Source organism: Camelus bactrianus, chromosome 36 (genome assembly GCF_048773025.1).
Source record: "Camelus bactrianus isolate YW-2024 breed Bactrian camel chromosome 36, ASM4877302v1, whole genome shotgun sequence".
NCBI lineage: Eukaryota > Metazoa > Chordata > Mammalia > Artiodactyla > Camelidae > Camelus > Camelus bactrianus.
Window position 1 is genome coordinate 8,641,386 of NC_133574.1, and position 27,584 is coordinate 8,668,969.

The 27,584-nt window shown below is 34.5% G+C and overlaps 2 pseudogenes; both read right to left on the reverse strand.

Moving 5' to 3' along the window:
- Positions 1–8,519: 8,519 nt before the first annotated feature.
- LOC141576192 (olfactory receptor 4A15-like) lies at positions 8,520–9,472 on the reverse strand (annotated as a pseudogene).
- Positions 9,473–20,740: 11,268 nt separating this feature from the next.
- LOC141576175 (olfactory receptor 4A47-like) lies at positions 20,741–21,671 on the reverse strand (annotated as a pseudogene).
- Between the last annotated feature and the right edge of the window lie 5,913 nt (positions 21,672–27,584).

Sequence of the window (27,584 nt, forward strand, 5' to 3'; positions counted from 1 at the left end):
TCAGCTTATCAGGGTGGAACGTATGAGAATCAGCTGCTTGACAACTTGGACTCAGGTGGCTGTGCCTGTCTTAGGTTGCCCCCTCAGGGGATCTTACCTGGCATTGGCTACCCAGCCTTCTCACCTCTGAGTCTGCAGCTTTTTATAACTTGTTTTCCATTCCAGCCCAAGGCTGTTTTGGGGATAGAAGACTAACAGCAGGCATGCCCAGAGTTTATAGCCGGGGGCCTGGGTCATTTCTAAAGCCTCAAGGCAGTTACTAAGCACATCTTTAAGGAGATAAGTGGCTGGGATCTGTTACAATTTGTTAACCCAATCATGGGCTCCCTCAGACATCCATTCACAGTGACAGATTAAGTGACCTTCCAGCCTCTACTTAAATAGCTACAGTTTGGGGCACAGAGATTGCTTTAGAACCCCAACCCCTGTCTAGTCTAGCTCTCCAAGCCCTAGAGAAGCACGACATGGAAGAAGAGCAGAGTTCAGTGTAAAGCAGTGAGGATTGTCTCTGAAAATCATTTTTCAAAAGAGGAGTTCCTGGAGCTGTACCAGGAAAGTCTGTATCCAGAATACAAATCCAAGGCCAGAGTTGTTTAAAGCCCTGGAGAGACACAGGGTTTCAAACTTGAAAGGTAAATCAGAAAGAAAGCAGAAGAAATTATATAGAGATCTTATCACAGTTGATCAGAAACTAAGTGAGGTATGGTTTAATGTCCAACAGGTTCAGGGAATAATTTCACAAAAAACAAATAAATACCTGACAAAGTGTTTTGACAGCAGGTTCATGCATTTCACTAGGTATAAAAAAGCATGTTCTTAAAATAAGGAAACACTTCTAAGAGCAGAGCTCCTGCTGTCTTAGTCCAATCCAGAGACAACTGTACCCAAAAGGATGTCTGCAAGACTGTTCACAAGCAAGGGAAAAGCTTTGGGAAGCAGACTGCGGTGTCATAACTTTTCCAGTTTTACTTCTAATTTAAGTAGAAGCAAATATGACAACACTTATTGCAATAAATATATTGGCTCGGGCAGGTCACAGAACTTGGAAACACCTTCCAATTTACCTAAGTTAAGTACTTCTAGAAATTGGGGAAGCTGTTCCAGATTGTGGGAGAAGATAATGGCTTAGTGTGAAATAAAACGAGCATCTGCTGATCCTAAAGCTAGTGCTCCTACACTCCATCACGTTTTTATTCATAGTATACTTGCTAAATATTGTTACATCAAAGAGTCCATTGATGTTTTCAATAAAACATATGGTATCCATGAAGTGGAAGGCTGAATCCTTTTGTCAAGAGAGAAAACTATAAACACATCTCTATGGCATATACACACACACGTATTTTGGTAGCAAACTTCATTTTTGAAAAGAGACAAACTAATTCACAATAGAGTCTAATAACTTAGGTAAGTTATCTGAGAAATAATTTTTGATCAACTGTGGATTAAATATTCCTTTTTTTATATCTATCATAAACACCCTCCTAAAGCAGTTTTCAAAAATGATTCTAGATTCAAAGAAATAAATGTAAAGCCAAAATTGTTTTACAAATATATTTTACTATCTGCTCTTGAAAAACATCTGCATTTAATTGCTACTAATAATAGCTAGTATAATATAGTGCAACTTCCTATGGTATATAATCAAAAATATATTTATATACCAAAATGTAATCAAATTCTAGCCCTCCAAAATTCTGTATAATGAAAAGATCACAGGATGGGGAGTAAGAGTGTTTGGGCTCAAAGCTGACTTTCATGTTCTATGATCTAGTAATTTAACTTTTCTGATCTTGCTTTTTTTTTTTTGTAAAATAAGAACACTAAATTTTAACTTTATAATGCTGTTGTGACAATTTGATTACACTTTAAATTTTTCAGTCAGTCTTAGTACAGTAAAATCAATTTTTATAATCACTGACAACTTTTACCAAACAAAATAAGAAATCCAATATAATTTTAAATATTGGGTATGTCAGGTGTGTGCCAAGGGAACATTGGCAAATATGTTTTTTTCTATAATATATTCCACATCATCCTTGATACCAACAAGCCTCACAGCTTTCTGAGTAACAACTGCTTATATACACAGGCACATTATACAGTTCTATAATTAAAAAGGAAAGTTTTCAGTCACTGTAAAACAAGAGAGGTTCTAATAAAATGCTGCATTATTTCTGTCACATGTGGTTGGAAAATAAGAAAATTGAGACAAGGAGAAGTCAAGCCTTGCATCACAGGACATACAGTTAATAAGGGGCAGACCTGAAGATATAATTCATGACAGTCTGACCTCAAGTCTTGATCTTGATCTTGGCCCCACATTACCTCCCACATAAAAACTTACCAAATAATTAGCCAGATATTTCTCTAACATTTATCCTTCAACAAAGGCTTTCAGAAGACTATTTCTCATCTTAATTTGTGGAGGCATTGAATAACGGTTTCAAAATACACTTGGGAATTTGTAAGATGGCATCTTCTTCCTCTGAGAATTTCTCATCTCCTCTCTCAGGAGAATTAAGAATTGTATAGTAATTTTATTTACTTTGCTAAGTCAGTTAATAACATATAACTTTGTCCATTTCTAATCTTCCCTAAATTTGCTATTTAAAAAAGTATTATGTGAATATGGAGTGGATGTGGAGGACAGGGAACACTCCTGTGCTGTTAGTGGGAATGTAGTTTGTTGCAGCCATTATGGAAAACAGTATGGAGATTCCTATATAACTTAAACTAGACAACTCTATGATTCAACAATCCCACTCCTAAGCATATATCTGGAAGAAACTAATTTGAAAAGATACATGCACCCTGATGTTCATAGCAGCACTATTTACAATAGCCAAGACATGGCAGCAATCTAAGTGTCCATCAACAGATGACTGGATAAAGAGATTATGATATATTTATATAATGGAATACTACTTAGCCATAAAGATACCATTTGCAGTGAAATGGATGGACCAGGATATTACCTTTCTAAGTGAAGTAAGCCTGAAAGAGAAAGAAAAATAACATCTGATATCACTTATATGTGAAATATTAAAAAAAGACACTAATGGACTTACTTACAGAACAGAAACAGACTCACAGACGTGAAAAACAAACAGGGTTACCAGGGTGACAGGGGTTGGGAAGGTGTATTGGGAGTTCAAGATTTGCAGATAATAGCTATTATATATAAAATATATAAACAACAATTCTATACTGCATAGTCCATGGAAATATATTCAATATCTTGTAGTACTCTATAATGAAAAAGAATATGTGTTTGTATATGTATGACATAAACATTATGCTGTACACCAGAAATTGATGCAATATTGTAAACTGGCTATACTTCAAAAATTTTAAAAATTAAAAAAAATTAAAAATCATGTGACAAGCTCTTCTTGACTTCTCTTTCATATTTAATCTCAGAGTAACCCTATGAGATGTATACATTATTCCAAGTTTGTTCCAAGCTGTTAGCTAGTATAAGGTAAGAGCTGAAATCTCTAGAAGTGTTGGGTATGGTTCACCATAAGCAGAATAATATTCCTGGATTTCATACTATATTATAAATGAGCTCTCTAAAAATTTGCATACATGGAGGCCAGAATTTGATCTACAAATAAACAAACATGCAATAAAATCATAGGCATTGAGAATTGAAAGGGTTATTAGAAAGTATCTAATTCATTATTTTTCTTTTACATAGAAAAACCTGACACCCAGGGAAGGAAAGGAACATATCTAAAATTGCACATTCTGATGCTGTCAGATTAAAAATAAGAATTCAGGTTTTCTTATATTCCAACCTGTTTAATCTTTTCTCTACACAGAATAGCTGATATTCTTACTTGTTACATTCAAACAAAAGTAATTCAAACAAAAGACATTGTTACATTTGCCCAATTGATCTCTGTAATTACTTTAATAAGCCTCATTGTTTCCCAAGTGAGATGTGCCTGGGGAAATGAAGATGTTGAGAGGTCATAAAAAAATACATCTTTGACTCTATCCTATAGGATTTCTTATATAAAGGAAAATCACACAAAGAAATGATATTTTTAAAAGAGATTTTTCTTTAAAAAGAACAGGATTGTTTTTAAGCTCCCATTTTCCATACCAATTTAGTATGTCTCTCCATTTTATCCTTAAACCAAACAAGTAAATTATGTGGGAACATGATAAGATGTTATTTCCTGTATATATCAGATCTCTTTGTCAGCACAAGAATGTGGTGCTGCTTTTTCTTTACTATTTGGAAGGGGAGATTAGTTCCAAATACTTCTACCCAGTCCTTTATATTGAAATAAATTTACTCATGCATCAGGGACACAATATGGAAATTTATGCCTTCTGTAGAATACCCATAGTCCACTAGATATGCAGAACTCACCCATTGAGAGAGCTTTGGGCCAATATTCTCATCTTGTAAAGCAATTAATAAATAGAAATTCAATTAAATAGAGTTGGGAGACCATGAGGGGGAACTCTTCTGTTCTGCAACATAGCAGAGACTAACAAAAGAAGAAAGATTCTTCTTTCCTGACAAGGGCTCAGCCAATGAAAAGTCATGGGCCCTTTACTTACTATAGCCCTCCCAAATCCCTTTACCCCTTTATGAAAGCATTCTCTTTTCCTTGCCATGGATAGAACTGTACATTGTTCAACATGGTTACAGGTCTCAAATTGCAGTTCTTGCTGGTGCCAAACAAGCCCATTTGTTTTTTAGAAAAGAAAATCTGATAATCTGTATGTTTCAGATAAACAAACATCAGTTGGCTTTCTGACCAGTGGACCATAGCGGCATTCTGCCACCCAGGAGTGAGTGTTAGCTTAGAATCTATCTCAAGTAATCTCCAGAAAGATTTAAGTATTTCTATTTGCCCAGAGCACAATTACCCCAGTAAATGGTCTCACCTCCCTCAGAGAAAGATTAGGTTGAAGATCCACATCACCTATTTGTGGTGCTATCACAGAGTTCCCATTCAAAATTACCTGATGTAGCCTTCATTTAAAAAAACAAAAACAAACAAAAAGACCCTCTGATTTGGAAATTATCCACATCTGGTGATTGGATGAGGAGCCATGATTTTTCTGAATTGAATCTGTTTACTCAATTCAGACCACTGTTCACCAAATTTAGATTATATTTGATCACCATCACCATCATCATCATCATCATCATCATCATATTACTTGGCTTGGGTTTTCACAGCAAAATACTTCAGATTGGATAGCTTAAACTATGGACATTTATTTTCTCACCATTGTGGAAGCTGGACATCCAAGATCAAGGTGCCTGCAGGGTGGGGTTCTGGTGAGAACTTTCTTCCCAATTTAAAAATGGCCACCTTCTCTCTCCTCTATCCTCATGTTGGAGGAGAATTAATAAAATGGCTGCACTTAGGCTAACAGATTGCTTATTCTTATACTTGCCCTTAACACAGTCAACTAACTGGACTGACCAGTTTCTACTCACAGCTCACGGCCCATTGTTAAAGTAAAGCTATTAATTTTACTGTTTCTACTTTATTCCAGTAATCAAAAGTAATAATCATGCTAAGTCTCTGAGTCATTCACCAGGGAGAAAGTCACGGGACTGTAACCTTACAAAATAGCCTGAATTCCCAAGAAGACCACACCTTGGGTGCTTATAAAATAAAGAGATGGAAAGAGTGACAACTACTAGCCTCTATAGAACTGGTCACCTGGAGACACCATGATGTCACTCTGAGTCTTATGAGAAGAAAATAATTCTGTTGATTGTTGTTTTGTTTAAGCTATGGCTGTGTAATCACCCTGTTCACAGTTTTGAAGGCACTAGCCTGCTGTGAACTCCCTTTGCCTGGCAAATCAATAAAGCTGTCTCTTCTCTTCTAAGCCCTAAGACTGAGACAAAAAGGGGTCAGGGCACAGCCATTCAAGGAATGTTACAGCAATTAACATCAAAATGGTGAAAGATTCAACCCCCAGTAGGCCCTGAGGCTCAAGATGGTGGGTGATTTGACTTCTAGCAGACCTTGAGCCTCATTATATGCTCACTGTAACATATTACCTTGGTGAGTAACATGCCCACAGGTGCCATGGAAGCCCCAAGGCTAGCCACAAAAGGTCTCAGAGTGGGAAATGGCCAACTTCCTGGGAATCCCAGCCCCTTCCCCAGACTAGTTAGACTGCTCCTTCCACTTATTAGCATATGAAGCCACTGAGACCATAAAAACTGGCAACATGGTTCCTCACAACCACCACATCTCTCTCCTCTCTCTCTCTGTTCAGAGACAGCCCACACTCAGTCTATGGAGTGTGTACCTACTGTTAATTTGAGCAGCCAACACCCACACTTTGTGGCCTTTCTCTTGCCTTAAAATGTACCTCTGAATAAATCTACCTTTACTCAACTGTGGCTCACTCTTGAATTCTTTCTTGTGCAAAGCCAAGGACTCACACTTGGTGGGGCACATCCCAGGGGCTCAGCTGAAGCCTGGGACATGGCCCTCCTCATGCCCCACATCCATCTTTCCTGCATCAAGACCACATCTTTGAGTTTCAATTAGGCTCATCATGGATGGGGGCCAATTTTTCTGCAACAACATGGCCTTTCCTCTAAGCAAACATCAGAGAGCAAGCTCTGGTGTACTTTTCATTTCTTATCAAAATGCCAGTTCCATTGGATTAGAACCTCACTCTTACTATCTCAAAGAGTACAGCTATTCCAGTCCCTGCTGCTCAAGGCTTTCCAGCCTGCATGACAGGTATGAGTGAAGAAACTTTTTAGATGACTTCTGTCTTAGCCAATTTCTAACAGCAAACTTATGGGAGTAGCTAAGACTTGAAGTCCCAAATGAACTGATCAAATTCCTGACCCACTGAAACCATCTGAAATAAAGTGAATGTTGGTGTTTTAAATCACTAAATTTTGAGGTGTTTTTTTTTTTTTTATATGGCAATGGTATGTGTAACACTGCTGTAATTTAGATGTTGTAGTACTGGCTCATGGTAGATACACTAAATGAACAAAATAGAAAGCTAAGTAATAGAATAATAGATACATAGATCTTTATATATGAAAGAAGTAGTGGCATTGCAGGCTAATTGGTAACAGAATTGTTCAATAAATGTACTGGGGAAAGGTACTTATCCTTATAAGAAAGCAACATATACACCCATCTCATACCATACCTAAAAATATATATCCTTTGTGGTTGAAAGATGTAAATATAAAAAAAGTAAAATATTTAAAGAAAATTATTTATCTCAGAGCAGGGAAGGAATTTGAGAAGTACATGCAGAGATATTTCACCCTGAGTCCAGCTTCCTCATCCCTACGTACAGCACAGGTGGTGAATCCTTGATCCCAATCATGCTCCCTCTAATGAGCATCTTCAAATCCAACAGTTAGCTCCTTAAAATCTGACCGTTTTTGAAGTATTAGATTTCTTTCTAATTAAAAGACCTAGAGTACTTTTTATTTCCTTCACTGAAGAATAGATAAAACTTTATTGTTGGTATCAATTCAAAACGTCTCAAACATATGGAGGCATTAGTATTGCTAAGCACACTGAGTGATTTCAGTTATAAATTGAGAAAAAAAATAAAAAGAAGGCATATTTTGGACCTGAGTGTCTAAGTTGTGAGTTGCATTTTGACAGGAAGCTTGTAATGCCAGAGCCTTAAAACCGATCTTTGTAATGCAGTATTTGTTCCCCAAAGCCACCATAGAGGTACTGTAAACAGAGAAGATACTTTCGATTCATCACTTAAGTCAAGAACTCATAGTTTATGGAGAATCAGAAAAGCATTCATTATGTAAATCAAAATAATCTGTATCCCTGATGTTAAATATTTATTGCATTAAACAAAAAGCTCTAAACCCAGATAGTTTAATTTAATGAAGCCAGACTCTGAAGATATAGATGATTTGAGTGACTTAAATATATATTCAACTACTGGGGAGACCACTTGAGCTAGGTTCATAGCAAGGGGTTTAAAAATTTAATTCTTAGTCAAAAACTTGATCAGTAAAGAAAATCAACCACACCCTACCATTACAGCATAAATTTCACAAAGTTCATGTCTTGTGGATTTATCCTTTGCTATGAACATGTGCTGTGAAACTTTAAATTAATTAATTTGACTGAGACATTTATTTTTATTGTTAGATTAATGTTTTTAAAACAATCTAAATTTTTAATTTCAAATTTCACCCTCTCAGAATAAAAGAAACAAGTTCTTTTAGGTCGTGTTTCTCTATACCAGAATGGTACCATACCCCACAAACAAGAACTTGAAATAAAACCAAAAAATTGTTGTAGGTAAGGAATCTTCATACACTATGAATACATATATAAGAAATTAAACCTATGCAATTCTCTTGGTCTTAAGGACTATAAAATATTCCACTTACAAAAAGATTAATTTGTATAGCTGTTTCAGAACAAATAGGCTAAATAACCCAAAGGAAATGATGTTTTAAATGCAATCACGTGTAGTTTAAAGTATTCCATGATTCTGTAAAAGAATGAATATCATGTCCTACATGAGGGATACAGCCCTTTTCCACCTAAAGTCAGATTTTTACTCCAGAGTTTCTTCATGGCATTTTTCATTTCTGCATTTCTCAAGGTATAGATTAAGGGGTTCAACATGGGAGTTATAAAAGTTACAACTACCATCATGGATTTGTCAATGGGAAAGTTGACATTAGGCCTTGCATACAGAAAGATACAGGGAACAAAGAATAAAATGACCACCGTCATATGTGATGCACAAGTGTGGAAGGCTTTGTGATTTCCTCCCACACCATGCACCTTAAGGGAGTGTAATATGACCCCATAGGAAACTAAGAGAGTGAAGAAGACAACAGTGCAGATTGCCCCTCCATTAGCTATCATGGAGAGTCCAATGAGGTGGGTGTTGGTGCAAGCAAGTTTCAATAAGGGGTACATGTCACACAGGAAATTGTCAATGACATTGAGGCCCAGAAAGGGAGCTGATAAATGAAGAGAAATTGAACCAATGAGTGCAGAAAGCCTCCAGTCGAGGCCAGCAGCAGCATGAGAACACATACCCGCCGATTCATGATGACCAAATAATGAAGAGGCTTACAGATGGCTACGTATCGGTGATAGGCCATCACCACCAGGAGAATGACTTCAACACCAGCAAACAGATGATCTATAAAGACTTGAGTCATACAAGCCTGGAAGGAAATAGTCTTTTTCTCATGAAGCAAGTCGGTGATCATTTTGGGAGCAATGGCAGTAGAATAGACAGTATCTATAAATGATAAATAAGCCAGAAAAAAGTACGTGGGGGAACCCAGGGACCGGCTGGCCATGATGGTCACCATGATAAGCAGATTGCCCGCTATGGTCATGAGGTAGATGAGTAAGAAGGGGACAAATAGAACATTTTGCATCTCAGGGTTCTGTGTGAGCCCCAGCAGGACAAATTCAGTCACATTGTTCCTATTTTCCATGGTGATCCAAAGGTGTTGATCAAGTGTCAGAGTCTGCAAACAAAAGGGCCAACAATGACTTAGAGAGGATTGCAAGCTTTCTGTCAAAACTGTGATATCTTACTGCACAGTGTTTTATCCACGAGGGTTCACACAATGAGATTTTGGAATCTCCTCCCACAAGCACTCCATTCAATATCACAAATTCCTTGCTTCAACTACAGTGATGAGATGTCAGTATTCTAACTGGGAGGCATACCTGAGAGGTGGCATACCACACAATAAGAAAGCTGCTTTTTCCACAATCTCTCTCACAAAGATGACACTTCTGCCTTGATTTACCATTTCTATTTTTCCTGAACACATTTTGGCTTCTGAGGCCCACCGTGAAAACAATCTCATCTCTAATAACTGATTTATATATTTATGTAAAGAAATGCTTAGTCATGGAGCATAAAACTATTGGCTTACATTTAGATAACTATCTCTCTGAATTACTGTGAGCTCCAAAGATCAAGAATTAAGTCACCCACAGTGTGAAAGAACCAGGCTCATCACGAGTATTCATTAGAAGCTTGTTAAACTCTGTTTAAATAAACTGAACTTCAAAACTCATTAGAGAACAACTGAACAGAGATAATGTCTAAAATTCTTCCCAATAAAGTACAATGAAAGTAATGTTTTATTTAAAGATGCACCCCCAACAAACACAAACTAAAATGACACTTATCACAATGTTATTAGAGAAAATTGGACAGTATAAACCGAAGTGATTGATACTACATTGACATTTTTCCTACTTTCCAAATTGTTCAGAATCAATTGTCGCTAAGCATAGCTTAATTAAAAATGCCAAAATAAAATTTGAGACATAGTTGTGGTATAGGAGAAAGAATTCTATACCAAAATCAAGAAATATATTATTTGATTTGGCTCAGTCATCTTGGAAAAATCATGTCCCAATTCATTCTTACTGAAAAGGTGATTATCTTCCCAGATGTGTTTCTGAATTCTTTTCATAGAAACCTTTATCTCAAACTGGATTCTAACACTTCCACTGGTAGACTCTCTTTATATTAATCAGGGTGAATTAGTGTGCATTAAAGGTTATTTGATTATTAAAGTAATGAGTAAACTAGATTAGTTATTTTGTTCATATTGTAAGTTCTTGATTATCTGAGTCTGTGTGGAACTTAGGACACTCATACTCACTTGAGGAAACTCAGTCGTCTATTGGGCATTTCTGATATGATCCAGGTCCAGTTTTACATGTAATGTGGATAATTTCATTTTGGCAGGACTATCTCAAATGTGCTCCATTCCAGTGTCTACATTTATAGACTGCCATTTGTGAAGGGCAGGGTTTTTTTCTATTCTTTGTGCCTCTCATGAACCAATTTGTACTCAGACATCAGCAGGAGAATAAAAGTATAGAGGAGAGAAGTTAAGAGATGACAGAAAAAAAGCAGCTAGAAAATGTCAAAGACTATCAGCTGAATAAAATATGCTTTGAAATTTGTATGTGGTTTTGTTTAGAGGCATTGAGTGAGTTATTTAGAAGTAAAGGAATTTTGAATTTCCTGAGCTGTCAATCTGGAGGTGGATTGGAGTGTTAACTCAGCATCAGCACCAGGACTTGCCTCTCAGAACCTTTAGACTTCCAGAGTAAAGGAAAATGAGAAAATCAAAACCTGAACTTTCAGATGCATGAGTAGACAAAACCAGCTGCCTAAAGGAATTCCATCTTCTGAACTCCGGCATTTCATTGCATAATACATAATTCAGTGTCCCCGAGCACAATGAGGATGCTACATCCACATTTGTAATGGAAAATAAATACACTTCATAGGAGTTGTCTGAGGATTCAAGAGGTAACTTCTAATAGGAGAGTCTAAGTCCTTGACCTATGGAGCACTTACAACTCATGTGTCTCTAGCTGCTTTTCCACTGTCACCGGTTGGATCTATTGGGTCAATAATCATACCTTATCAATAATTGTATCTCTAGGATCTATGAATGTGCCTTATGCATTTTAAGTGATCAATAAATATTTGACTGTTAAAATGTTCTTATGAACATGATTACTATTCTAAACTGTTCAAAACTAATTAATTTGACTTAGAGTAATAAAAATTTCTATACTTTATCAATATTGCACTTTATTAAGACTAAATAGACCTGTCTCAAACATTTGTGAGACTCTTCAAATTTCTTAACATATTCAATGGGAACAAATAAAATCTTTAAAGAATGCTCAAAAATCTAAGTCTATGATAACTATCCCACCAAGATAAATAAAATAAGATAAACTAAGTAGGTCTACACTGTGTCAAATTCAGCAACATTAGATGGAAAACAAATGGTATGAAAGATATAAAATACTGGGAAAAAACTCAATTAGAAGGACATTGAAAATTATAGACCCTGAAATATTGTTTCAGTCTAGATCCATTTGAAACATATGATCACAATTCATGCCTAGATGTGTTCCTATTTAACTTTCTATATAGTTATTTCCCATGGAACCAATAGCTTTTTCTTAATGATTGAGCACTGTCTAAAAAATGATGTAGCAAAAATTTTGAGGTCCTATTAAACACCTAACCAGCTCATCATACTTTTTAAAAAGAAAAAAAAAAATTTAAATGTGGGAGCCCATGATTGGGTTAACAAATTGTAACAGATCCCAGCCACTTATCTCCTTAAAGAAAATGTGCTTAGCAACTGTCTTGAGGTTTTAGAAATGACCCAGGCCCCTGGCTATAAACAATGGGTGTGCCTGCTGTTAGTCTTCTATCCCCAAAACATCCTTGGGCTGGAATGGAAAACAAGTTATAAAAAGCTGCAGACTCAGATGTGAGAAGGCTGGGTAGCCAATGCCGGGTAAGATCCCCTGAGGGGGCAACCTAAGACAGGCACAGCCACCTGAGTCCAAGTTGTCAAGCAGCTGATTGTTTCCCCACGTAATTTCAGTGTCTCATCTCTACATTAGTTTTATGTAAGTTTTCCCCCAAATCCACTCTTTTGTCTAGTTATCCAAAGGATCATTCCCCAAGTGATGGATGGATTGACTGTGTCATTACCGTATGCAATTCTGGAAACTGTCTTCTTTTCATTGTTTACATTAATGTGTGGAAATTGCCCTGTCTGTCTTTCTCCAAATCACATTCTCTTTGAAATGTATCATTAAAACTAATCTTAATCTGAGGGATCTTTCCATAAATTAAGAGGTCAACTGAGTGCATAATGTGATGTGTTCTTTTTCATTTACAGTATTTTTAAGTCCCTCAAAATGAGAAAATATCCATGTCATATACCCACGGACAAATAGATATTGGCATTTTATTTGAGTCTGTAAATCTTGTATCTAAAAATATACATGAATTCTGTTTCCACAGATACTAAAATTCATTTTCCAATAATGGATAAGTATAGGTCATAGGTCAATGAATCTAAAAAGTAACTAAATGTCTCTGAACTCGAGTTTTCACATTGTAAGTTTTGAGTTTCCCTTTGTAATGAGGCTGTTAGTTTACATATTAAAAAATGTTATTGAGAGTTTATACACAAAAGAATAGGAAGTAGAGACTCTAACTGATATTTTTATAACAATGTTCATAGCAGAATTATTCACAATAGCCAAAAGGTGGAAACAACCCAAATGTCCAACAACTAATGAATGTATAAACAAATTGTGGTAGATGTCAGCCTTAAATAGAAATGAAATTCTGAGATATGCTACAACATGGATGAAGCTTGAAGAGGTTATTATAAGTGCAATAAGCCAGACAGAAAAAGACAAATATTTTATGATCTCCCTTTTCTGAGGTACCTAGAAGGGTCATGTTCTAAGATACAGAGAGTAAAGCAGTGGTTCCAAGTGACTGGAGGGATGAGGAGATGGACAGTTACTGTCTAATGGGTACAGAGTTTCAGTTTGAGATGATGGTAAAGTTCTGGAGATGGAGAATGTGATGGGTACACAAAAATGTGTTATGTATAGTTTACCACATTAAAAATTATCAATAAATAAAATCTCTACAGAGAACCAGAACATTTAAAGATATCATGCATAAGGTAACAATTTATAAAGAGCTATATTGTTTCCATTATTTTAAATATATTAAATTATAAAATAGTTGTTGAAGTCTCTACACTGTATAATGAAATCTAAAATAAATTATTGTGAAGACTATATAAGTGGCAGGTTATGTTGTTATGTTGTGTTTTGCTCTGTGAATTCTGAAATGCATAGCTCAGTATGCATGTAAAGAACTCTAATACAAAACATTGGAGAAAATTATTATCATTGTTCTTATTCCAATAATATTTTACAAAATGGAGAAAATGCATGCATTATATTATTCCTGGAGCTTCTGGTATAAAATGTTTGAGGTCATATGATAAAACTTGCTTCTTAAGAAATATACATCATTAATTTCAAGTAAGTCTCTTTTCCCCATTCTTATAGCAGGAAAGAGTTTTTGTAAATATGTTACCTGGGTTTTCTATTTCCTCTTCAGTCCCTTGTTCCAAATACAGACTTCCCCACTTCTGTCTTTGGTCCTTGAAGATGAAAGTTTAGTTCTATGAAGATAAGTCAGAATTTCCACCACATCAAACCTGGTATGACTGCAGAGAGATCAGGATACACTTAATCATTTTGTCACATAAGCATACATCTCTTGACCATGACCATGTTCTTCAACTTTGATAAACATTTTGCAGTTTAGATTATAGAATTATTCAGAGTTGGCTTCAGGAATATGCAATTGATATGGATGGTAAGTCACTGAATTTGAAAGCTGTCACTGGAAATATATTTCCAGATCAAATTTAAAACTTTATAATGATGTTTAACTGACCAAATTAATTGAATAAAGCTTTGAAAATAGTGTTAGTCTATTCTACAATTTTGAAATAGCACAGGGAAATATACACAAAATGTTATGATAACTCACAGAGAAAAAAATGTGACGAGTGTGTATATGTCCATGAATGACTGAAAAATTGTGCTGAACACTGGAATTTGACACAACATTGTAAAATGATTATAAATCAATAAAAAATGTTAAAAAATATATGTATGAAACTTAAAAAAAGAAAAAAGAAAACAGTGTTAGTCAATAATACAGAAAGCTGGATAATTTTTTAAAATGGGCTTTATTTTGGATTTTTCAAAAGCATTTATATGAATATTTTAATATGATTCTCATCTACTAAGATTATCTCTTTATTATCTACTAAGCTTCTCTCTTACATCTTGACAGTGACATAAATACCCAAGGAGAAATCTTCCCCCAGTTAATTGAAGATGTGTTTGGGAACTTAATCAACAATGAACAATAAATTACTTCAGAGTTGTCAAAACAGTTTGTCCCCAAGGCTGCTCATTCAACATTAAACTCACCAAGGAATCATGCTCTAGAGAACTGAGATCTTCCATAAGTGCCTTCCAATGCATTGTATATTTTCAGAGGCTTCTCCTGCCAATCACATTAGGGGAATTAACTAGAAAAATATCATTCTAATACCAAAGAGTGAGTCACTTATTAATAGCAAATACATAAGCTTGCTTGAACAAGAATCCTTTATTTTCAGTTACTCAGTGAAATCTTCAAATCCAAGGTGGTACTGGAGTGAATTAAAAAGATGGTCTTTGTGTATAGCAGATGTACTTAGTGAGATTATCCATAAGTGATTTATTAAATGTTTCAATTTAACTCAGATAACATCCACATACAAAATTCCAACTCAGAACTTCTGTCCAAGAGAAAAGAATCTCTCTTAAAAAGAAATGCAAAAATAGATAAAGACTCATAATTTGAAAGAGACAATTATAAATTAATATAAGGAATACATAAACTAAATCCAGAGGTCTTTAACATAGCTATTGCAGCTCCTTAAATCTGAATCTCTGTACACATAGTCTAATACAACATACAACAGGCACATAAGATCGCACATAACTCACACATGCAGCATAACAAAGAATACACAAGATTCAAAATAATCCTAAAGAAGCAAGATTTAAATTCCATTAGAGAGATCTCTGGAGCTTATGATCCAAGCCTGAGAGGAGAGTGAAGGAAACTGAAAAAAACTATAGAGAAAAAAAGAGAGAAGTAACAATTCCAAGGAAGATAGAGTACAGCCATAATCACATGAAAAAGAGTAAATCACACTAATTTTATTTTATTTATTTTATTTTATTTTATTTTTATTGAAGTATACTCAGTTTATAATATTGTGTAAATTTCTGGTGTACAGCATAATGTCTCTGTCATACATATATGTACACATAGTTGTATTCACATATTTTCTCATTCTCGGTTACTATAAGATATTGAGTATAGTTCCCTGTACTATACAGAAGAAACCTGTTTTTCATCTATTTTTATGTTCAGTCGTTAGTATCTGCAAATCTCGAACCCTCAATTTATTCCTTCCCACCCTCATTTCCCCTTTGTAACTATTAGTTTCTTTTCTATGTTTGAGATTCTGTTTCTCTTGTAAGTAAGCTCATTTGTGTCATTTTTTCTTTTAGATGACACATATGAATAATATAATATGTTATTTTTCTTTCTCTTTTGGGCTTACTTCACTTAGAATGACAATCACCAGTTCAATCCTTGTTGCTGCAAAATGGCATTATTTTAGTTTTTTTTTTTTTAAATCACTGAGTACTATTTCATTGTACAAATACACCATAACTTCTTTATCTAGTTTTCTGTTGATGGGCTTTTAGATTATTTCCATTCTTGGCTATTGTAAATACTGCTGCTATGAATACTGTGGTGTGTGTATCTTTTTCAATTAGAGCTCCCTCTGGATCTATGCTCAAGAGTGGGATTGATAGATCATATGACAAGCTGGTTTTTTTTTTTTTTAGCAGTCTCCATATTGTTTACCATAATGGCTGCACCAAACTACACTCACAACAGCAGTATAGGAGGGTTCCCTTCTCCCCACACCCTCTCCAGCATTTATTGTTTGTGGGCTCTTTAATGATGACCATTCTGACTGATGTGAGATGATAACTCGTTTTGATTTGCATTTCTCTGATAATTAGCAATATTGAGCATTTTTTATATGCCTATTGGCCATTTGTATGTCTTAATTGGTGAATTGCTTGTTTAGATCTTCTCATGGTAGGATAGGCTTGTTTGTTTGTCATTTAGTCATATTAACTGTAATATATCCTGGAAATTAAACCTTTGTCAGTTGCATCACTGTAAATATTTTCTCCCATTCCATAGGTTTTTATATTGTGTTGCCTATGGTTTCCCCTGCTCTGAAAGATTATGAGTTTAATTAATCAGGCCCCATTTGTTTATTTTTGCTGGTCCTGGAATTTTATTTGCAGGGAGGTTTTTTTACCGCTGGTTCTATTTCACTTTTAGTGATCAGTCTGTTCAAATGATCTATTTCTTCTAGATTCAGTTTTGGTGGACTGTATGTTTCTAGAAACTTGCCCATTTCTCCTAGGTTTTCCCACTTGTTTCCATATACATTTTCATAGTATTCCCTTATTTTTTATTTTTTATATTTCTGTGGTGTTGATTGTGATTTTCCATTTTCATTTTTTATTTTGTTTATTTGCACCCTCTCTCTTTTCTTCTTGGTGAGACTGGCCAGAGGTTTGTTTATTTTGTTTGCACTTTCAAAAAACCAATTCTTGATTTGATTGATTTTTTCTTTTTTTTAATCTCTTTTTTTATTTATTTCCTCCCTGATTTTTATTATTTCTTTCCTTCTGCTGACTTTAGGTTTTGTTTATTCTTCTTTCTTTATTCTTTTAGGTGGAACAATCTTTTGAGAAAGGCCTCTAGCTCTATGAACTTCCTTCTTAGGAGTGCTTTTGTTGCATCCTATAGATTCTGTGTGATTGTGTTTTCATTGTCATTTGCCCTAAGGTATTTTTAAATTTATTCTTTGATTTTATCATTGACTCATTGGTTTTGTAGAAGCATGTTGTTTAGTCTCCATGCAGTCATTTTTTTTCTTATTTTTCTTTCTGTGGTTGATTTCTAATTTTATGTCATTGAAGTCCTCATAAAAAGGGAATGTTGATGAAGTTGCAGAAAATTTAGAATGCTTGTACATTGTTAACAGGACTATGAATTGATGCTACTATTATGGAAAATAATACAGACATCCCTAACATAAATTTAAAAAAGAACTAACATATGATCTATCAATCCCCCTTCTGGGTACATGTAGAAAGGAAATAATATCAATATCTTGAAGAAATACTTACACTCCCACATAAATTGAAGCATTTTTCACAATAGCCAAGTTATGAAAACAACCTAAGTGTCTTTCAACAACTAAATGGACAAAAAAAATGGGATATATATACAAATGGAATATTATTCAGTCACAAAAGGAAAGAAATTCTGCCTTTGGAAATATGAATGAACATGGAGGACATTAAGAGCAATAAACCAGATACAGAAAGATGAAAATTGTATTACCTCACTTACTTGTGCAATCTAAAACAGTCAAGCTCAAGGAAGCAGATAGTAAGCAGAATGTGGATTCCCAGGGGCTGGAGGGTGGGATAACTGGGGATAAATTGCTCAAAACATACCAACTTCCAGTTATAAGATAAATAAGTTATGGGGAATCTAATATACAGCAAGGTGGTTACAGTTAATAATACATTATTGCCCACTTGAAATCTACTAAGAGAGTAGATTTTAAGGGGGTCTTACCAAAAGAAAAACTAACCCAAATATCAAAATGATAATTATGTGAGGTGATGGATGTGTTATTTAGGTTGATTGTGATTATCATTTCATGATCTATATGTATATTAAATCATCACACTGTACATCTTAAATATATACAGTTTTATTTTGTCACCTATACATCAACAAAGCTGGGAGAAAGAAAGAATACATACTATGTGATTCAATTTATATGACCATCTGGAAAAGACAAAGCTATAGGAATAGAAATGGATTAGTGTTTGCCAGGACCTGGAGGTGAAGGGAGGAAGTGATTACAAAGAGACATGAGGAAATATTTTTTGTGATGAAATATTTTGCGTAATAATTGTGATAGTGGTACACAACCATCTGCATTTTGTCAAAACTTATAAAGCAGACTAAAAAGGAAGAATGCTGTACTGTAAAGATTAAATATTATGTAAAAATGGAAAGTACAAATACTTCCTACATTGAAACACTTGGAAAGTATAAGACAAGATTCTATTTATAATAGCAGCAAAAAAAAAAATCAGAATGACTAAAATTACAAAGAAACATACTAGATATACATGAACATAAAAGAAGACTTGTTAAGTGGAAAGACCTACCGAGTTTGTGAATAAAATTTCTCAATTCTCTAAAGATACAAGTTCTTTCTAAATAAAAACTTATTGCAAATACCAACTAACTAATTTTTTACCAGACTAGCTTATTTTGAAATATAATTATGCAAGAATAGACATAGTTCTGATAAGTAATTGTAATGAAGAAGTCCTTGGCTCATAAGGTATCAAAGTGTATTTTAAATCAAATACAGTTACATCCTGTGTTGAATGACACATGAATATAGAGATCAATGGAAGATAATAGAGGTCTGAATTGGATCCAGTCACATGCCATTTTTAGAATGAATACTTGGAATATCAAAATTATGGGGAAAGTATGCATCTATATAAATGACCATCTCAAAAAATAATTGAAATATGATCCCTAATGAACTCCTTACATCAAGATAATGTGTAGATTGTATAAAAATTTAAACATAAAATGTGAAACAACAAAAAGACCTCAAAAGTTAAATGTTGGAAAATGTGGAAAAATAATTTGGTAACATTGAAATAGGAAAATTCTAAGTAAGTTATAAAATACAAAGGAAATGTTGATAGATTTAATTATGTAAAGGTAAAAATATTTCTATATGGACCAAAATATTCTGCACAGTACAAACCCTCTGAGGCAAATCACAAACTGACAAGTAATAATTTAATATGCATGGGAATGGGACAATTTCATCTGCATATGATTAAATCATTAAATCAGTATGAAAAGTATCAGCAGTCAAATAAAATGCAAAATTAATTACTTTGCAATTCATGAGAAAGTAATACAAATCACTTTAAACATGTGAATGGATGTCCAAATTCAATTATATTTATTTATAATTAAAGTATACAAGTGAAACAATATTTCTTCATTTAGATTTTCAAATACCATAAATGTTTACTAAACATTGGTTGTTTGATAATGCCACAAAACAGGTATTTTCCAGAAATAAAGGAGTAGTGAGTTTGGTACAAGCTTACGGATGGCATTTTGGCCACCAACATTATAAATCATATAACAATTGACTCAACAATTTTACCTTTGTATCAACATTATAACTACATATACCAATTGACTTAATGATTTCATATCTAGGAGCTTATACTTACAAAATTTCAAAAATATTTCATTGCAGAACTATTTAACATAAAAAACTGGGAAAAAACATAGAGAAAAACAGATATATCGACTTTTGTGTATCCTTTATAAACTAAAGAATTTTGAAGAAACAGAGAATGATTTAAGTCTATATAAAATGGTATGTAAAGATTTTCAGAACACAGAGTAATAAGCTGCAAAATTTGTACACTTGAAACATAAACATACACATATATGGAAAAATACAAGAATAATGACTTGAAGAACCTTAAAATCAGAGTATAGTGACTATATCTAAAAAGACTAGGAGACACTGGCATGGGATATGTAGGAGGTTTATTCTACACTATTTTATTTTGCATACATCTTATTTCTAATACTTATTATTCTTCATCACACTTATGAACTTATTTTAAAAATTAAAATATTACACTAAAAATTTCTTATGTAAGGAAAATGAAATTGAATAAATGAGTCCATGCAAAATTAAATATTTTGATTAGTACAAAAAGATAAAAAAGATAATCAACTGAAAATAAAGCTAAGAATGAGAAACTACTAAAAGAAAATGCAGAAATTAAAAATCACTGTAACTCAATAAAAATTTTATTGACTAATAAATTATATATTACTTATTGACTCCTTACTTGAAACGCATTCCAACATTTTAGGCAAAGTGACAAACCAGACATCATATAGTTTATATTCTAGCAAGGAATTTTTATTAATAGCACAAACATACAGTTCAACTTGAATTATAATTACCATTAATCCTTCAGGGAAAAAGAAAGTTTCATGCAGATTAATGAAGACTTTTACATCCTGGGAGATCAGCCCTAATGCTAAATTACTTCCTTTATGATGAATAAAGCAATTATTTAATACTTGATCTGCCTTTTTTCCTCCAGAGCTTCTTCATAGCATTAGTCATCTCTGAATTTCTTGGACTGTAGGTTAATGGATTCAGCATGGGGGTTATGACTGTGTAAGACATGTTTAATGATTTGTCAAAGGGGAAGGTCTTAGCAGGTCTTGCCTATATGAAAATACAGGGAACAAAAAAGCAGATAACCACAGTGATGTGGGAACCAAAGGTCTGGAGGACTTTCCACCTCCCTTCCTGACTCAGGTTCTTTAGAGAGTGCAAGATGACTCCATAGGAGATGAGTAAGAGCAGAAACACAGTAGTGCAGATCAGTCCTCCACTAGCCACTACAAAGAGGCCAATGACATATATGTCAGTGCAGACAAGTTTCAGTAAGGGGTACACATCACAGATAAAGTGATCAATGACATTGGGGCTGCAGAATGGGAGCCTATAAATAGTGCTAACTTGAATAACTGAGTGCAGAAAACCTCCAACCCAAGACACCATCACCAGCACAACACACACCCTTTGCCTCATGATAACCAAATAATGCAAGTGTTTACAGATGGCCACAAAGTGGTCATAGGCCATCACCAACAGAAGGAAGAACTCTGACCCACCAAAAATGTGCTCTGTAAACAGCTGATTCATGCAAGATTTAGAGGATATGGTATTTTCCCCCAAATAATAAGTCTGAAATCAATCTGGGGGTAAAAGAAGATGAATAAGTGGCATCCATAAATGATAGGCTAGCAAGAAAAAAGTACATTGGTGACTTCAGGGTCGTACTGACAGTTATAGTTACAATAATGAGCAGTTTGCACAACAAGGTCAAAATGTAGAAGAGCAAGAACATAACAAAAAGGACTTTCTGCTCCTTTGGATCCTGTGTGAGGCCCAGGAGGATGAAATAAGTTACATTGTTCCTTGGTTCCATCTAGTCTGTACAGGAGGTGATTTCACATATCAGAAGCATTTTACCTACAAAACAAGGCAGATAACTTTTAAATGTATTCATTGCAGTTTTATATTTTATTTATCCATTCCGTTAAAACAATATGTATGAAGTATTTATTTGTGCCCAATGTATCATAGATATTGTGATTACCAAGTTGGATAAGGCATAGTTCCCTCTCTGTGATATGATATATTATCAGAAATCAAACAGCTTCAGATCCACATAATGAATAGCATCATTAATATTTACAGAAAGCTAAGAGTCAAAGAGTAGGAATGTATTAGTCAAACTAAAGTTAAAGAAGGCTTCTCTAAAAATGTAATTCCTTAGCTAAGCTTCTAAGAGAAAGTGAAAGGACAAGAAAAGATGGGAAGGAAATTCCATGAAGGTATACCATTTGTAAGTCCCAAAAATGTAATACTTGACACCCACATAATCTAATTTACACATCCCAGTGTAGGTAGATCAAAATATGAATAGATGGCCAGTGCCCTGAACTGTCTCAGAACTACCCAAACTTCTTTCTTACTGTCTTAGGTGGACATTCCCCCTTTTCCTGATGATTCATTGCTGAAGCCGTCCAGTTTTGTACCACCAGCCTCTGTCTCTATATGTATAAGCAGCATGTGCAATTTTGGTCATCTCCAGCTGGTTATCAATTTAATATATATAAAACATCATTTAAAATGTCCACAATAACCAATGTGTTTCCCACCTCATGAAATGGTACCACCTTCAAAGTAATTGTTCAGATAAAAAGTTCTCACAGTATCGTTTGATTCTTTGTTGCTTTCATATTAATTATTAATACTTTGAATACTTCCTGTTGTCCCTACTTTCAAAATACATCACAAATTGGGTCATTTCCTACCTCCCCCCACTTCTTTTTTTGCCCATTGTAATCACCTCTTGCCAAGTCTCTCCACTTTTATTCTGGCCTCTATGAATCTGTTCTCCTTAGGTAGTCCAAAGTTTGCTCCTTAAATTTTGTTCTGATTGTATCACCCAACTGCTCTAAACACTTCTAGTGGATTCCAGTCATGTACTCAGAATTTTATGTGTCACATTTAACGTTGAGTCATAAGAACTGTATTCACCTTTTTATAGCTGAAAAAAATGAGGCTCAGACCATCTCATTAATTTCCCCAAGGTCACACATTTTTACATGATAAAACTAGAATTGGAACCTAGGTTCAATTTATCTCAAAATGATTTATTTCTTACATAATGAAGTCACACAATTGTGAATCCTGGTTCCCACTATGTACTATTATTCTCACCTTGTGGAGGCTTGTTCCATAATCTAAAGGATGACTTTTTAAATTATTCATAACCTGGAATTCTGTTTTCATCTGATTTGACAGCAGAGGTCAAGAGACTGCATTATTACTTGAGGATATATCCTATTTCATTCTGCTATGTTTATTTATTGTATGGAGTCTCCTGAATATTCAGAAGATATTTTATTTTCACTGCAGATTCTTTAAAAGAAATACCATGGTGACTACAAAAAACAAAGGTTTATCATGTTTGGATAATGTATCAAAAAGGTCAGCAAATCCTATATTTACATAGGAAGATTGTAACCAGCCATTTTCTGAGGGAAATATATCTCAAGTAACTTCATTTCCTAAACTTCAAAATAGAAAAATATCATTTAATTTTTTAATCCTTCTCATCTATCTTGTTAGTGTGGCCAGACTAGTTGATTTGAGAGTTTGAGATGCATTCTGTTTCTTTCTTTTTGTTGTGATTTGCTTGAAGCCTAAAAAAGATCTCCTGAAAAATTATATCAGTTCTTAAATGATAGTATCTCTGTTCCCACTCGGGGCTAGATCACTGGACATTTTATTCCTTCTAAACTCATTTGTTGTTAAGCCTTAGAATTGGAAAGTTTCCAAAACCGATTGTCACTTAATTAAATTCACTGGGATTTTCCACTACATTTTAAAAATTCATCAGTATGTAAAGAGGCTACCAAACCTCATCGCAGAATTAGGGTAAAAAAGATGTCACATAAAAAAAAAAAAGAAAAAATAAAAACAGCTTTATAACTGCTTTCAAACTATTGCAAATCAAGAATAAAATAGCAGCCAAATCATCTTGTTTCAGGGATGATTGATTCCTCAAGTGTTTCCCCACTTGCCATAGCAAGCTTATCATCCTTTTTATTTAATATTCGATTTGTGCTGACTTGACATTTATTAAATTCATGAAAATGTTATCACCATTTCAGATATGATATCTAATACTGTGTCTAATTATTATTTATTTTAATGCTGAAGACAACTATGTGATACAAGGAACTGTGTTATATTTGAGGAGACAGCAATCATTAAAAGAAGGGAAAAAAAAATCAGATGAAAGTTTCTTCCAACATGGATCTTATATTCTTATAATAGAGTCAGACAACAAAAAAGGAGATGATTTAATGTATTAGGAGGTTAGAGGACCATTCCAGCACTAAGAATGCTTACAAGGTCAGCCAGCTTTCATCATGTTCCTCTCTGCAGACACAGAGAAATTATGTATGAGGCTTCCTAGAGATAGATTAATTAATTATTATTTAATTAACATATTGATTTATAAATATACTTATAAAACTAACATGTATATTAACTTAATACTCTATGTGAGTTAAGGAGTTCTATTACAATTTAAAAGACTCTAATAATAAAGTGTTCACAATAATTAATATTTCTGAGCATTTAGTTATCTAAGAGTTTATATAGATTCTTTTATTTGATCTAGAAAATATCTCCACCATTTCCCATTTAACAAAACTTGAGGAATTTGTGTTTTGCCAAAGTTTACATTAAAATGGGAAAGTTAAGATTTGATCTCAGAAGAATCTTCCTCAAAAAGACTATGCTCTTTAACATTATACCATACTTGAACTGGTCACCCAATGCTCAAAAATGTACGTGAAATTTGTAATAATGTAAAATCCCCACCAATAAAGCAAAACTGTGAAAATGAGTTCCTTAAAGTGAATAGCTAGTTAAGATAATAACAAAAATGAGTTTTTATTACTGAATCTAAGTTTATACTGCTCACCACACAACAGGCCAACACACTGAGACACAAGTTGTTAGGGCAAGGAATAGTGACTTTATCTGGGGAGCCAGCAGACCAAAGATAGGGTGGACTAGTGTCCCAAAGAACCATCTTGCCTGGGTTTGGGTGCTAGTTTCCTTACAGAACAGAAAGGGTAAGTGAGACAGTAAAATATAAAAAGTGAAAGGTATTGCAAATATTTGCTGGTTCTGGCCAGACTCCAGAGGGTGTGTGTGTGAATGTCCTGTGGTCAGTCACAGGTGGGCCTGGTTGGGATGTTTCCTTGAGCTCAACAGAGCTATTTTAGGTTAATGCTAAGGCACGGGAGACCGGTTCTCAGAGAGGGGCCATTCATTATGTATACTTTAAGCTACAGGTGACCCCCCTTTGGTGATTAACTTGTAGCAAAAGCAATAGGGCACAAAGGTGAAAGTAAGAGAAGCAGACCCACTGTGAAGTCATAGCAGTTCCTCCCGATCACAGGTACGTCCAGTTTAGTGTCTCTGTGTAACAAAGTGCAAGTGTGAGGAAACTGAGAATTAATCACTTCTATATAGATTCGTATGTAATAGCCTTCAGAAGGCTAAGTGGTGCAATGCAAACTTGCAACACAGACATAAACACATGCATGTGTGACAACATGCTGGTATTTGCAAACGTTATGAGTCAAGTCTCAGAACAGAGTGACTGCACCTGGAAGACTGAGAGACAATTGTTTGGGATGTGGAGGAGGTTTTATTCTACACTCTTTCATTTCCATGGATTCTATTTTTAATATTTATTATCGTCTATCATCCAAATTTTATTTTAAAACTAAAATATTACATTAAAATTTCACAAGTAAGGCAAATGAAGTAAAGACAATAGTCCATACAGCATTAAATATTTTAACTAATATAATAAATAGAATGATTATTAAACTCAAGATTCTGACAAAAATGAAACTAAGAATGAGAATGTAATAAAACTAAATGCAGAAATTCATTAAAATTAGTGTAACTCTATAAAAATATCATTGACTAATTCATTAGATATTATTTATTGATTCCCTATTTAATGCATTCCACCCCTCTCCACCCCGCTAGGTGCAGTAATCAACCAGATACTATAGGATGTACATTCTAACATGGAAACCATCATTGTTTTTGAACATATAATTCAATCTTTAATTTAATTATCAGAAATCCTTTAGAGAAAAAGAAAATTTGCATTAGATTTACGAAGACTTTTACCTTCCAAGGAGATTGGCCCTAATGCTAAATTAGTTTCTTTGTGATGGATAATTCCCTTATTCAATACTTGATCTGCCTTTTTTCCCTCCAGAGCTTCTTCATAGCATTAGTCATCTCAGAATTTCATAGACTATTGATTAAATGGTTCAGCATAGGGGTGATGACTGTTAAAAACATGCTTAATGATTTATCAATGGGGAAAGTCTTAGCAGGTCTCACATATATGAAAATACAGGGAACAAAGCAGCAGACAACCACAGTGATGTGGGAACCACAGGTCTGGAGGGCTTTCCACCTCCCTTCCTGACTCAGGTTCTTTTGAGAGTGCAAGATGACTCCATAGAAGATGAGTAAGAGCATAAACACAATAGTGCAGATCAGTCCTCCATTGGCCACCACTAAGATGCCAATGACATAGGTGTCAGTGCAGATGAGTTTCAATAAGGGGTACATGTCACATGTAAAGTGATCAATGACATTGTGACCACAGAACGGTAGCCAATAAATAGTGCCAAGTTCAATTACTGAGTGCAGAAAACCTCCACCCAGGACACCACTGGCAGCACAACACACACCTTTTGCCTCATGATAACCAAATAATGCAAGGGTTTACAGATGGCCACATAGTAGACATAAGCCATCACCAATAGAATAACAATCTCTGATCCACCAAAAATATGCTCTTTAAACAGCTGAGATTTGTAATCTTCAAAGTATATGGTGTTTTCCCCAAAGAACAAGTCTGAAAGCAATCTGGAGGAAATAGAAGAGGAATAAGCCATGTCCATAAATGATAAGCTCACAAGAAAAATGTACATTGGTGAGTTCAGGGTCTTACTGACAGTTATTGTCATGACAATGAGCACGTTGCCCATAATGTCAAAATGCAGAAGAGCAAGAAAATAGCAAAAAGGACTCTGCTCCTTGAGATGGTGTGTGAGGCACAAGAGGATGAAATAAGTTACATTGTTCCTTGCTTCCATCTAGTCTGTACAGGAGCTGACTTCACAAATTAGAAGCATTTTATCTACAAATCAAGGCAGAAAACTTTTAAATGCATTACAAGTTTTATCTTTCATTTATCCATTCAATTAAAACAATGTGTATGAAGTATCTATTTGTGCCCAATGTGTTATAGTGCAGGGGTCTACAGATGGTCACATAGGGTCATAGGCCATGACCACAAGGAGGATGATCTCTGAAGCTCCCATGAAATGTTGAGTAAAGAGCTGTGTCATATAGCCACTGAGAAGGAGACAGCTTTTGAATCAGAGAGCAAATTACCTAATGCTTTAGGGATTATGAAAGAGGAATAGCATGCATCTATCAAAGACAAGAAAGTCAGGATGAAATACATGAGAGGGTCCAAAGTTGGGCACAGATTATAGCAACCTCAGTGAGCAGGTTGCCCATGACAATGACAATTAGGTGATAACAACAAAAAAAGGATTTTCTGTATCTGAGGATTCCGCTAATTCCCATTAGAATGAATTCAGTCATATTCATCCTGTCTTCTTTCACTTTAATGCTGGTCATGAATGCAGAGTTGGGGCATTAACGTGTAAAGACAATATTTTCAGTAGCAACGTGACTAAAACTTAAT